This window comes from Aegilops tauschii, chromosome 5, assembly GCF_002575655.3.
Source record: "Aegilops tauschii subsp. strangulata cultivar AL8/78 chromosome 5, Aet v6.0, whole genome shotgun sequence".
NCBI classification, from domain to species: domain Eukaryota; kingdom Viridiplantae; phylum Streptophyta; class Magnoliopsida; order Poales; family Poaceae; genus Aegilops; species Aegilops tauschii.
Window position 1 is genome coordinate 331,997,151 of NC_053039.3, and position 14,793 is coordinate 332,011,943.

The window sequence follows — 14,793 nt, forward strand, 5'->3', positions numbered from 1 at the left end:
AAGGGAGCTTCTAGTGCCCACATGGTACAGAAGAAGAACTTCCAGCCCAACAAGTTCAAAAACAACAAGAACAAAACTCAGGGCAAAGGCAAGTTTGATACAAATAACAAGCCATCATATTCTACCAACTTCAAGAAGAATTCTCATAAGAAGGGGAAGGGACTTTGCCATGTCTGCGGTGATCCTAATCACTGGGCTCCGAAGTGTCCTAACCGCTTTGAGGAGCGCGAACATGAGAAGAGCCGCAAGTCCGCTAATGTTGTCATCGGTGATACTGATATGAAGGAATCAGGGTACGGTATTTTTCCTACCATCCTTTCAGTATTTCAATCTCCTGATTGGTTAATTGACACCGGTGCCAATGTACATGTTTGTGCTGACGCCTCCATGTTTTCTTCTTACCAGGCCACAGGGACTTCTCCCATGCTGATGGGGAACGGGTCACATGCCATCGTTCGAGGTGTTGGTACGGTCGATCTGAAGTTTACTTCGGGGAAGACCGTGCGTCTGAAGAACGTTCATCATGTGTCGTCCATTGATAAAAATCTCGTTAGCGGTTCCCGCTTATGTCAAGATGGTTTTAAGTTGGTTTTCGAATCCAATAAAGTTGTAATTTCTAAGTTTGGACAATTTGTTGGAAAAGGCTATGAGAGCGGAGGCTTGTTCCGCCTGTCTTTGTCAGATATTTGCACTAAAGTTATTAATAATGTTTACCACAATAATGAGTCTGATATTTGGCATTCACGACTTTGTCACATTAACTTTGGTTGCATGATGCGGCTAGCCAATATGAATTTAATTCCAAAAATATCTACTGTCAAAGGCTCTAAGTGCCAGGTATGTGTGCAAGCTAAGCAACCTCACAAGTCCCATAAGACTGCAGAGGCAAGAGACTTGGCGCCACTAGAGCTTATACATTCTGATCTTTGTGAGATGAATGGCGTGTTGACAAAAGGTGGAAAGAGATACTTCATGACGTTGGTTGATGACTCCACTAGATATTGTTATGTGTATCTTCTGAAATCAAAAGATGAGGCTTTAACTTTCTTCAAAAACTATAAAGCTGAGGCAGAGAACCAACTTGATCAAAAAATTAATTGGCTTAGGTTCGATCGTGGTGGAGAGTATTTTTCCAATGAATTTGATCTGTTTTGTGTGGAACATGGTATAATTCATGAGAGGACGCCTCCCTACTTACCTCAGTCAAATGGGGTAGCCGAAAGAAAGAACAGAACTCTAACTGATATGGTTAACATCATGTTAGACACATCGGGTCTCTCCAAGGAATGTGGGGGAGGCGCTAATGACTGCATGTCATGTCCTAAACCGAGTTCCCACAAAGCATAAGACCATGACTCCATTTGAGGAATGGGAAAGGAAAAGATTGAAACTCTCTTACCTATGTACTTGGCGTTGTTTGGCGAAAGTCAATATACCAATTCCCAAGAAGCGCAAGCTTGGACCAAAAACCGTGGATTGTGTTCTTCTGGGCTATGCTTTTCATAACATTGGTTATAGATTTTTGATAATAAACTCTGAGGTATCCGACATGCATGTTGGTACGATTATGGAGTCGAATGATGCAACTTTCTTTGAGGACATATTTGCTATGAAGGATATGTCGAGTTCATCAAATCAGGAGATACCTACTCCATCTAGTGAGGAATTCGCTGTAATTCCTGAACCCACCATTGCGATGGAACATGTTGAGAATCCTGTTGAGGGTGACAATGGAACTCCTGTGAGGAGTAAGAGACAGAGGACTGCAAAGTCTTTTGGTGATGATTTCATTGTGTACCTTGTGGATGACACACCCAGGAATATTTCAGAAGCCTATGCATCTCCTGATGCTGACTACTGGAAGGAAGCTGTTCGTAGCGAGATGGATTCCATCTTAGCTAACGGTACCTAGGAGATCACTGACCGTCCTTATGGGTGCAAACCTGTAGGATGTAAGTGGGTGCTCAAGAAGAAGCTTAGACCTAATGGTACGATTGAAAAGTACAAGGCACGGCTTGTGGCCAAGGGTTATACCCAGAAAGAAGGTGAAGACTTCTTTGATACTTACTCACCCGTGGCTAGACTGACCACAATTCGGGTACTACTATCACTGGCTGCCTCACAAGGTCTTCTCATTCATCAAATGGACGTTAAGACGGCTTTCCTCAATGGAGAGTTGAAGGAGGAAATTTACATGGATCAGCCAGATGGTTTTGTAGTACCTGGTCAGGAAGGAAAGGTGTGCAAGTTATTAAAGTCTTTATATGGCCTTAAACAAGCTCCTAAGGAGTGGCATGAGAAGTTCGAAAGAACATTAACTGCTGCCGGCTTTGTAGTAAACGATGGTGACAAGTGTGTGTAGTATCGCCATGGTGGGGGCGAAGGAGTTATTGTTTGTCTGTATGTCAACGACATACTGATCTTTGGAACCAAACTTGATTTAATCAAGGAGGTTAAGGATTTCTTATCTCGTTGCTTTGAGATGAAGGATCTAGGAGTAGCTGATGTTATCTTAAACATCAAGCTATTGAGAGATGAGAATGGTGGGATCACACTGCTTCAGTCTCACTATGTGGAAAAGGTCTTGAGTCGTTTTGGGTATAGTGACTGCACGCCTTCTCCAAATCCATATGATGCTAGTGTGTTGCTTCGAAAGAATCGACGGATTGCTAGAGATCAATAGAGGTATTCTCAGATATTTGCTCGCTTATGTATTTGGCGAGTGCCACGAGGCCTGACATCTCTTTTGCTGTGAGCAAGCTGAGTCAGTTTGTGACAAAACCAGGAGATGATCATTGGCATGCGCTTGAGAGAGTTATGCGCTATTTGAAAGGCACTGCGACCTATGGGATTCACTACACCGGGTATCCAAGGGTACTGGAGGGTTATAGTGACTCAAACTGGATATCTGATGCTGATGAGATTAAAGCCACAAGTGGTTATGTTTTTACACTTGGTGGTGGCGTTGTTTCTTGGAAGTCTTGCAAGCAGACCATCTTAACGAGGTCAACTATGGAAGCAGAATTCACAGCATTAGACACTGCCACTGTTGAAGCAGAGTGGCTTCGTGAGCTCTTGATGGACTTACCTATGGTTGAAAAACCAATACCCCCTATCCTGATGAATTGTGATAATCAAACTGTGATCGTCAAGATAAACAGTTCTAAGGACAATATCAAGTCCTCAAGGCATGTGAAGAGGAGACTAAAATCTATCAGAAAATTGAGGAACTCCGGAGTTATTACATTGGATCATATCCAAACGTAGAAAAACTTGGCAGATCCCTTCACAAAGGGTCTATCACGTAATGTGTAGATAATGCATCGATGGAGATGGGTCTGAGACCCACCGCATGAGTTGTCCATAGTGGTAACCCACTCTATGTGATCGGAGATACCGTGAAGTAGAAGTGGGAGACAACCTGTTGGTCAGCTGGGAGGAGAGTATCCCTATATTAATTATCCCACTCCGTGAAGATGCAATACTCTCCTGATCTGCATGGTAGGTTGATACTTATCTTAATGTGTTTCAAGTGGCTTATTCGGGTAAGCAGAGATGTTGTCCTGCAGAACATCTCCTGAGGAACACACCTATATGAATTTGACTGTTAACGTCACAGTCTGTGAGAATTGGGTGTTCTCTAATAAATTCATGAAAGGCCCTGGAGTATGATGTATACGCTCCACCCGCGGGGAAGCCTTGCGGCAGCCTGGTATCGGTCAAGAATTTGTGTGAAACTAGTTTCACAGAAAACTTGTAGTTCAAGGCATATTCCACTATTCAAGTTGTGATCTAGTGTAGCATAAAACTCTAAGTGGAAGCTCAACTTCACAGTCTCCACTAAGCACCGGTATATAAACAATGTTTTGCACTAAATGATGAGATGTGCCAATGAGACATTGTGGGGGATTGTTGGAATTTTGCTAGTAGGCCTTTGGCCCAAAGCCCAACTAAAATTCTGAAATTCGCTTGGCCCATTCATGCACACATCTGAGTGGAGTGAGTGAGACTAGAGTTTAGTCCCACCACGGAAGTTGAGAGAGACTTGCACCTCTTTATAAGGTGAGCTCTTCTACCACTTGTATGAGCATGAGAAGAGGAGACCTACACGCGCGCTCCTCCTCCTCGCTCGCCTCGCCACGCCTCGTCATGACGCGCCGCGGGTTGCGGGATTGTGCCAAGCCGAGGACAGAGCTATGCACGTTGTCTATATTTTTGCTGCTCGGGAAAATTAACGAGTCATTAATTAATAATTAACTGACGCGTTAATTACTGAACCGTTTCCGATTCTTTTGGATCGTGACGACTCGGACGTGGGGTTTACTCCCACGACCTACCCGGCCCGCACTATATAGTCAGGCAGACGTCTACCCTAGCCGCAGACGCTTCGTATGGTTTCGCACCACCGTTCCGGATCATTGCGACGCCAAGCAAGTCTTCTCCATCCCTCCTTTCAGCGTGCACCGGGAGAAGGGACAGCAGGCCTCCGGAACCCCGCCTCTCATGATCCTGTACGGGAGAGGGGCGATCAGGTTTTTGGGGAGCGCACTCGCGCGTCTGCTGGCAGCGACGACTTCGCGAACGATGATTTCTTCCCCGACCTCGGCAACCTCATCCTCGACGACATGGGCGACAACGTCAACACCGGCGGTGCTGCTCCCGCTGCACCGTATGTGATTCTATCCTTCCTGTTTGAGATCGTGGTAGAATTCATGTTTCTAGTATGCGCCCTAGATGTGATCTGTTCATCTGCTATGCTAGTTCGCATGATTAGTTTAATCTCTGCTACTGTAGTCATGATTTATCTTCTGTTTATTCGGATTAAATCTCGTAGTAATTTGCTCATATTTCCAACACCTTCTTCTTTTGCCCTTGTGTATTTCGGGCGTAGCCGCATGTGGCTTTTTTAATTATCTTCCTAATTATGTAACACAATTATTATCCACTCTCGTCGTCCTTATATATATTCATCAGTCTTGCAATAAGTCGCAGTAGATGCTATATAGGTCCGTCGGATCTTACATCAAGATCTGTGCAAAATTTTCTTTTCAGATTTTCTTTTTTCTCTCTTTAATCTCATTCAAGTGAGACATTGCCACGCCATTAAATAGAGGCTCAGGTGCCATTAATGGAGACCTTGAGGGAGAGGTGGACGGCAGATGGAGCTCAAAGGGCTCTCCTCCCGATAAGCACGCACAGGGGTCTGATCGCACGCCTCCCGTACTCAAATAGCTACCCTGCACGGCGCCTCCTAGCTAATAAAAAAAGGGGACGCGTGGCGGCACGTAAATGGTACATAGAACGCCCATGGTTTCAATAATACTTGTGTTTCCGATTGTAACGTGACAGCACTTGTTTCAAAATGACTTTGTTGATTGTTAATGTGTGCGCCTTCGCAAATCGGACAGCAAAATTACCACAGCACGTTGGTGCCATGTCATGACACGAAGCCAAGTTTCATGATTTTCATGCGTGTTTCGGATTTACAGGAATTAAAAAACCAAGTTTATCAATGTTTCCAGCCGAGCCATGACGCCCAGATGTTTGAATTTCATTCCCATTTCTGGCATGGGACCTAGAAATTTACCCGAGGACACACATATGATTTTTCAACCAGCTTTGGTGCACTGGAGCATGTGATTGTATTTAAAATTTGAATTATGCACACAAAGGTGACACGTTCCCTCTCAGAACCACGAGCCTTCTTGAGAGAAGCTCCGTTTGCAAGAAACCTATACCAAAACTTGTTCCTATTCTGCAATTTTTTTTACCACAACATGGTAGTACCATGACATGACACCATGCCAAGTTTCATGATTTTCAGGCATGTTTTGGATTTACAAGAATTTTAAAACCAAGCCTCTCAATGTTCTCGGCCGAGCCACGATACCCAGATGTTTGAATTTCATTCCCATTTCTTGCACGGGACCTAGAAATTCACCTGAGGACACACATGTGATTTTTCAATCAACTTTGGTGCACGGGAGCATGTGCTTGTAGTTAAAATTTGAATTATGCACATTAAATGACCAGAAACTCAATTAATGTATAAAAAAGGCCAAACGAACCCAGAATAATTCCAAAATTTAACAGGGCACTCATATAGTTCTATGTTACCTCTGTAAAGAAAATCTAGGGGGGCTGCGTATATTGTTTCGCACACAAAGGTATAAAGAAATTAGCATACCTATTTAATTCTTGGGTTCTTATTATTTATGCCACTAGTTGTGTATCACTACTCAGTTTTGCCATTAGAAGTTACAACTACTCAAAAAATGCCATCGATCCGTGAGATGCTGCTACCTCTTGAGCACTGCGTTGGTTTTCCCTTGAAGAGGAAAGGGCGATGGAGCAAAGTAGCGTAAGTATTTCCCTCAGTTTTTTAGAACCATGGTATCAATCCAGTAGGAGGCCACACGCAAGTCCCTCGTACCTACACAAACAAATAAGAACCTTGCGACCAACGCGATAAAGGGGTTGTCAATCCCTTCACGGCCACTTGCAAAAGTGAGATCTGATAGAGATGATAAGATAATATTTTTGGTATTTTTATGATAAAGACTAAAAGTAAAGAAAGCAAAATAAACGGCAATAGAAATAGCTTGTTGACGGGAGATTAATATGATGGAAAATAGACCTGGGGGCCATAGGTTTCACTAGTGGCTTCTCTCAAGATAGCATAAGTATTACGGTGGGTGAACAAATTATTGTCGAGCAATTGATAGAAAAGTGCATAATTATGAGAATATCTAGGCATGATCATGTATATAGGCATCACGTCAGTGACAAGTAGACCGACTCCTGCCTGCATCTACTAGTATTACTCCACACATCAACTGCTATCCAGCATGCATGTAGAGTATTAAGTTCATAAGAACAGAGTAACGCATTAGGTAAGATGACATGATGTAGTGGGATAAACTCATGCAATATTAAATAAACCCCATCTTTTTATCCTCGATGGCAACAATACAATACGTGTCGTTTCCCCTACTGTCACTGGGATCGAGCACCGCATGATTGAACCCAAAGCTAAGCACTTCTCCCATTGCAAGAAAGATCAATCTAGTAGGCCAAACCAAACTAATAATTCGAAGAGACTTGCGAAGATAACCAATCATACATAAAATAATTCAGAGAAGATTCAAATATTGTTCATAGATAATCTTGATCATAAACCCACAATTCATCGGATCTCGACAAACACACCGCAAAAAGAGTTACATCAAATAGATCTCCAAGAAGATCGAGGAGAACTTTGGATTGAGATCCAAAGAGAGAGAAGAAGCCATCTAGCTAATAACTATGGACCCGAAGGTCTGTGGTAAACTACTCACCCATCATCGGAGAGGCTATGGTTTTGATGTAGAAGCCCTCCGTGATCGATGCCCCCTCCGGCAGGGCACCGGAAAAGGCCCCAAGATGGGATCTCATGGGTACAGAAGGTTGCGGCGGTGAAATTAGGTTTTTGTGGTGCTCCTCGATGGTTTCGGGGTACGTAGGTATTTATAGGAGGAAGAAGTAGGTCGGTGGAGCCACGAGGGGCCCATGAGGGTGGAGGGCGCGCCCCCCTGCCTCGTGGCCTCCTTGTTGATTGCTTGACGTCCACTCCAAGTCCTCTGGATCACGTTTGTTCCAAAATTAACTATCCCGAAGGTTTCATTCCGTTTGGACTCCGTTTGATATTCCTTTTCTGTGAAACACTGAAATAGGCAAAAAAACAGCAATTTGCACTGGGCCTTGGGTTAATAGGTTAGTCCCAAAAATAATATAAAAGTGTATAATAAGCCCATTAAACATCCAAAACAGAACATATAATAGCATGGAGCAATCAAAAATTATAGATACGTTGGAGACGTATCAAGCATCCCCAAGCTTAATTCCTGCTCGTCCTCGAGTAGGTAAATGATAAAAACAGAATTTTTGATGTGGAATGCTACTTAGCATATTATTCAATGTATTTCTCTTTATTGTGGCATGAATGTTCAGATCCGAAAGATTCAAGATAAAAGTTTAATATTAACATGAAAATAATAATATTTCAAGCATACTAACAAAGCAATCATGTCTTCTCAAAATAACATGGCCAAAGAAAGTTATCCCTACAAAATCATATAGTCCGGCTGTGCTCTATCTTCACCACACAAAGTATTTAAATCATGCACAACCCCGATGACAAGCCAAGCAATTGTTTCATACTTTTGATGTTCTCAAACCTTTTCAATCTTCACGCAGGAGCGTGAGTCATGGACATAGCACTATAGGTGGAATAGAATGGTGGTTGTGGAGAAGACGAAAAAAGAGGAGAAGATAGTCTCGCATCGACTAGGCGTATAAACGGGCTATGGAGATGCCCATCAATAGATACCAATGTGAGTGAGTAGGGATTGCCATGCAACGGATGCACTAGAGCTATAAGTGTATGAAAGCTCAACAAAAGAAACTAAGTGGGTGTGCATCCAACTCGCTTGATATGCAATGAATCAAGAGTGACATGTATGAAAGAATTATGAAGGTGGCTTTGCCACAAATACGATGTCAACTACATGATCATGCAAAGCAATATGACAATGATGGTGTGTCATAATAAATGGAACGGTGGTAAGTTGCATGGCAATATATCTCGGAATGGCTATGGAAATGCCATAATAGGTAGGTATGGTGGCTGTTTTGAGGAAGGTATATGGTGGGTATATGATACCGGTGAAAGGTGCACGGTATTAGAGAGGCTAGCAATGGTGGAAGGGTGAGAGTGCGTATAATCCATGGACTCAACATTAGTCATAAAGAACTCACATACTTATTGCAAAAATCTATTAGTTATCAAAACGAAGTACTACACGCATGCTCCTAGGGGGATAGATTGGTAGGAAAAGACCATCGCTCGTCCCCGACCGCCACTCATAAGGAAGACAATCAATAAATAAATCATGCTCCGACTTCATCACATAACGGTTCACCATACGTGCATGCTACGGGAATCACAAACTTTAGAACAAGTATTTCCCAAATTCACAACTACTCAACTAGCATGACTCTAATATCACCATCTTCATATTTCAAAACAATTATGAAGTATCAAACTTCTCTTAGTATTCAATGCACTCTATAGTTTTTATCTTGGATGCCTATCATATTAGGACTAATTTTATAACCAAAGCAAATTACCATGCTGTTCTCAAGGACTCTCAAAATGATATAAATGAATCATGAGAGATCAATAATTTCTATAAAATATAACCACCACCGTGCTCTAAAAGATATAAGTGAAGCACTAGAGCAAAATTGTCTAACTCAAAAGATATAAGTGAAGCACATAGAGTATTCTAATAAATTCCGAATAATATGTGTCTCTCTCAAAAGGTGTGTACAGCAAGGATGATTGTGGGGAACTAAAAAGAAAATACTCAAATCATACAAGATGCTCCAAGAAAAACACATATCATGTGGTGAATAAAAATATAGCTCCAAGTAAAGTTACCGATGGACGAAGACAAAAGAGGGTATGCCTTCCGGGGCATCCCCAAGCTTAGGATTTTGGGTTGTCCTTAGATTTTACCTTGGGGTGCCTTCGGCATCCCCAAGCTTAGGCTCTTTCCACTCCTTGTTCCATAATCCATCAAATCTTTACCCAAAACTTGAAAACTTCACAACACAAAACTTAACAGAAAATCTCGTGAGCTCCGTTAGCGAAAGAAAACAAAACACCACTTCAAGTACTGTAATGAACTCATTCTTTATTTATATTGGTGTTAAACCTACTGTATTCAAACTTTTATATGGTTCATAAGCTCCATTACTAGCCATAGATTCATCAAAATAAGCAAACAACACGCGAAAAACAAAATCTGTCAAAAACAGAACAGTCTGTAGTAATCTGTAACTAACGCAAACTTCTGAAACTCCAAAAATTCTAAAATAAATTTCTGGACGTGAGGAATTTATCTATTAATCATCTGCAAAAAGAATCAACTAAATAGCACTCTCCAGTAAAATTTTGTAGCTAATATCGTGAGCGCTAAAGTTTCTGTTTTTTACAGCAAGATCGCAAAGACTTTCCCCAAGTCTTCCCAATGGTTCTACTTGGCACAAACACTAACTAAAACACAAAACCACATCTAAACAGAAGCTAGATGGATTATTTATTCCTAAACAGAACCAAAAAGCAAAAAACTAAAATAAAATTGGGTTGCCTCCCAACAAGCGCTATCGTTTAACGCCCCTAGCTAGGCATAAAGGCAAGGATAGATCTAGGTATTGCCATAATGATAGTAGGGTAAATCACGAATACTCATCTCATATTCCCTACGTTCATCAGCAAGTTTTCTTTGTGGCAAGCAAAAGTAATCAAAAGGGCTAAATTTAATAGGACAAGAGTCCCCAAGGTCAAGCTCGGGAGGTATGGGTTCCTCCTTTGGCCCCTTATATTGCACAACCAATGCATCATTATAAGCATTCTTTTGGCAATAAGTCATGAGCCTTTGTTCAAGAGAAAAACCTAACCCGTTGTTTTGGATAGCAAAGTCATCATTAAGTTCAGAAATTCTATCAACTAGAACATCGGTAGGAAACTTTTTTCTAAGGTTTTCATTGTAAGCAACATGATCTACGGATCGTAAGCGCATTAAATCTTCTTGATTAAAAAGGATAGCCTCTATGGGAGGACGACCAGCGTCCACCCTATAATGCGCAAAAATTTCATTGGCATCTTTCATCATAAATCTGAACTCATGTGCCAAAAAGATAGTAGCAGCTCACTTAACAGAAGAATGCTCTATATTGGAGAACTCTAGAAAGATCCTTTGTATGCAAGGATGCAAATGAATAAATTGTCTTTCAAGTTCAACTACGAGCAAGGATATAGCCTCCGCAAGACTACTAGTTCTATGAAGAATAGACCCACCCATAGAGGGTAAGGTACCGGCACAAGTAAATAAATATTGAAGAACTCATTTCCCAATAATATTACCGCTACCAATCCGAAACTTTTTAGTGTGTAAAATAGTAGGATCTTCAAGAGGATCATCAAAAACATCAAAGTTTTCCATACTATTATCCTTATCAATGATAACCTCCCCCGTTTCAGACATGACGGCAGTAGAGAGAATGAACACACAGGAAGCAAGCAAAAAAGAGGCGAACGGAAAGAGAGGCCGAATAAAACGGCAAGGGTGAAGTGGGGGAGAGGAAAACGAGAGGCAAATGGCAAATAATGTAATGCGAGGGATAAGAGTTTGTGATGGGTACTTGGTATGTCTTGACTTGTGCGTAGACTCCCCGGCAACGGCGCCAGAAATCCTTCTTGCTAACTCTTGAGCACTACGTTGGTTTTCCCTTGAAGAGGAAAGGGTGATGCAGCAAAGTAGTGTAAGTATTTCCCTCAGTTTTTTAGAACCAAGGTATCAATCCAGTAGGAGACCACACGCAATTCCCTCGTACCTACACAAACAAATAAGAACCTTGCAACCAACGCGATAAAGGGGTTGTCAATCCCTTCACGGCCACTTGCAAAAGTGAGATCTGATAGAGATGATAAGATAATATTTTTGGTATTTTTATGATAAAGACTAAAAGTAAAGAAAGCAGAATAAACGGCAATAGAAATAGCTTGTTGACGGGAGATTAATATGATGGAAAATAGACCCGGGGGCCATAGGTTTCACTAGTGGCTTCTCTCAAGATAGCATAAGTATTACGGTGGGTGAACAAATTACTGTCGAGCAATTGATAGAAAAGTGCATAATTATGAGAATATCTAGGCATGATCATGTATATAGGCATCACGTCTGTGACAACTAGACCGACTCCTGCCTGCATCTACTACTATTACTCCACACATCGACCGCTATCCAGCATGCATCTAGAGTATTAAGTTCATAAGAACAGAGTAACGCATTAGGTAAGATGACATGATGTAGAGGGATGAACTCATGCAATATGAAATAAACCCCATCTTTTTATCCTCGATGGCAACAATACAATACGTGTCGTTTCCCCTACTGTCACTGGGATCGAGCAACGCATGATTGAACCCAAAGCTAAGCACTTCTCCCATTGCAAGAAAGATCAATCTAGTAGGCCAAACCAAACTGATAATTCGAAGAGACTTGCAAAGATAACCAACCATACATAAAAGAATTCAGAGAAGATTCTAATATTGTTCATATATAATCTTGATCATAAAGCCACAATTCATCGGATCTCGATAAACACACCGCAAAAAGAGTTACATCAAATAGATCTCCAAGAAGATCGAGGAGAACTTTGTATTGAGATCCAAAGAGAGAGAAGAAGCCATCTAGCTAATAACAATGGACCCGAAGGTCTGTGGTAAACTACTCACCCATCATCGGAGAGGCTATGGTGTTGATGTAGAAGCCCTCCGTGATCGATGCCCCCTCCGGCAGGGCGCCGGAAAAGGCCCCAAGATGGGATCTCATGGGTACAGAAGGTTGCGGCGGTGAAATTAGGTTTTCGTGGTGCTCCTCGATGGTTTCGGGGTACGTAGGTATATATAAAAGGAAGAAGTAGGTAGGTGGAGCCACGAGGGGCCCACGAGGGTGGAGGGCGCGCCCCCTGCCTCGTGGCCTCCTCGTTGATTGTTTGACGTCCACTCCAAGTCCTCTGGATCACGTTTGTTCCAAAAACAACTCTCCCAAAGGTTTCATTCCGTTTGGACTCCGTTTGATATTCCTTTTCTGTGAAACACTGAAATAGGCAAAAAAACAGCAATTTGCACTGGGCCTTGGGTTAATAGGTTAGTCCCAAAAATAATATAAAAGTGTATAAATAAGCCCATTAAACATCCAAAACAGAATATATAATAGCATGGAGCAATCAAAAATTATAGATACGTTGGAGACGTATCAGATGCCTGCTCAAAAATGCAATTAGATATCTAAAAAATGCCATCGTTAAGTTAGATGTTTGCTCAGAAATGCCAGTAGACATTGTTATTTTCACGTCAAACCCGTTGACCATGTTACATGAAAGAAATAAGCTGATTCTCACAATGATAAGTTAATGGTGTCCAGCACAACACACCCCTCAAATAAAACTAAGCACCCTGGAATTCTTTGACAAAACTAAGCACCCTAAAATTCTTTGACAACTAAACTGCTGGCTATATGATGTTGGCCATATATATTGTACGTATATAATGTGAAGAAACGAGTGGTAGTACTATACCAACTAAAAGATGAAATGTACGAAATATAACGAGAAGAAACATAACATAGTTCTGCTGGGGGCTCAGCACAACACACCCTCAAATTAAACTAAGCACACCTGAAATTAAACTATGCAACTAATCCGGTAGACACTGCATTAGAACCACCATGAGCAACGACACTGCCACCTTACTCGGAGTCCTCGTCCACGTCCTCGACTTCGTCCTTGTCCCTCTTCCTCTTGGCCGATACTTCTTTGCTTGAACCGCACACTTGGCTCTTGCTCTTCATCCAACCCTTGTAGATATTGAAACAAAGGTAGCCATCCATTGCAGCGTAGTGGATGTGTCTATATCTAGTACATTCCACTGCCATGCATGACTATGAAACGTGTCTGGAGGTTTCTCTAGTTTACCGTACGAAGGATGAACCATGGCTCCTGCCAGGGTCAGCATTGAAGGCTGACCACGGGAGGGCAGCAGCCGATTCTTCTGGAGGTCGAAGGGGTTGCCTACAACGAGGCCTATCCGACCAAGGACTCTTTAGTCATTCGTAAAGTCTACAGTAACGAATTTGACTAGGCCGCCCTTGGGGAAGTTCTTAAATTCCTCGCACTCAACATTGGCATGGCATATGTGGTAAACCAAGCATAAGTCATGCACGCAAACCTGGATCACGGCGGGCTTCTTCTTCTCTTCCTCCTTTAGATCCTTCTCTTGTCCCAGGACTGTGGTGTACTCAACATCTAGCCCAGCGACCCACTCATCATTTGAGTTTTCGAACATGCGACTGAAGCGAGCAAGGCATCCTTTCACCGTCGCAGAAGAACGGGTGTAGATGACGTCGAACTCGTCGCCGGTGATGTTTCTAACCTTGTACTCACCGCCGATCATGGAGATTTGGGATGCCATGAATTTGGGAGGAGGGTTAGGATTAGTGGAACTGCCGTAATGTGAAAGGACGGGACGACTAGGAGCGAACTGTCGTAATGTTAAAGGACGTCCGGGGTCGAGTAGGAGCGAACTGCCAGTGGTTTTTCGATTGTAAAAATGCTGAGTGGGGCATGCGAATGGCAGGCTAGTGGCTTGCCTGCTGGATAAATGGATTCATGCACAGTGCTATGGGGGCCCAATTATATGTCATGTCTACTCGACGCCCAATTAAATGGCTTTCGATGTCATGTGAAGCGTCGGGAAAATTACAGGTGATACGAAGCTTTGCATTCTCCCATGATACGGGCTTCCGAGAACCCCTGGATCTGAGATCGAACGGTTGCATGGCGTGATTCTAGACCTATGGGTGAATATCCTATCCTAGAGGGTTATTCTGCAAATTTTCAGGAACTTAGCATGCGACCGTTCGATCTCAGATCCAAGGGCTGCCAGCAGCCCGTATCATGGTCGCGCCGCCTACCACGACCGTCGCCTGGCTCGCGCGGTCGCGCCCTTTGAGATTTAACACGGTGAGTTAGGCTATCTGATGTTGGCATGTCATACATAGTCATCACTTAGTCACTCGTACTAAAACAAGGTTAGCTATAAGGTTGGCTATAAGAGTTCTTTTCAATTCTCTCTATCTCTTTCTTCGTAGTATTTATTGCATTTGCCAAGGAGTGACCTCCTCC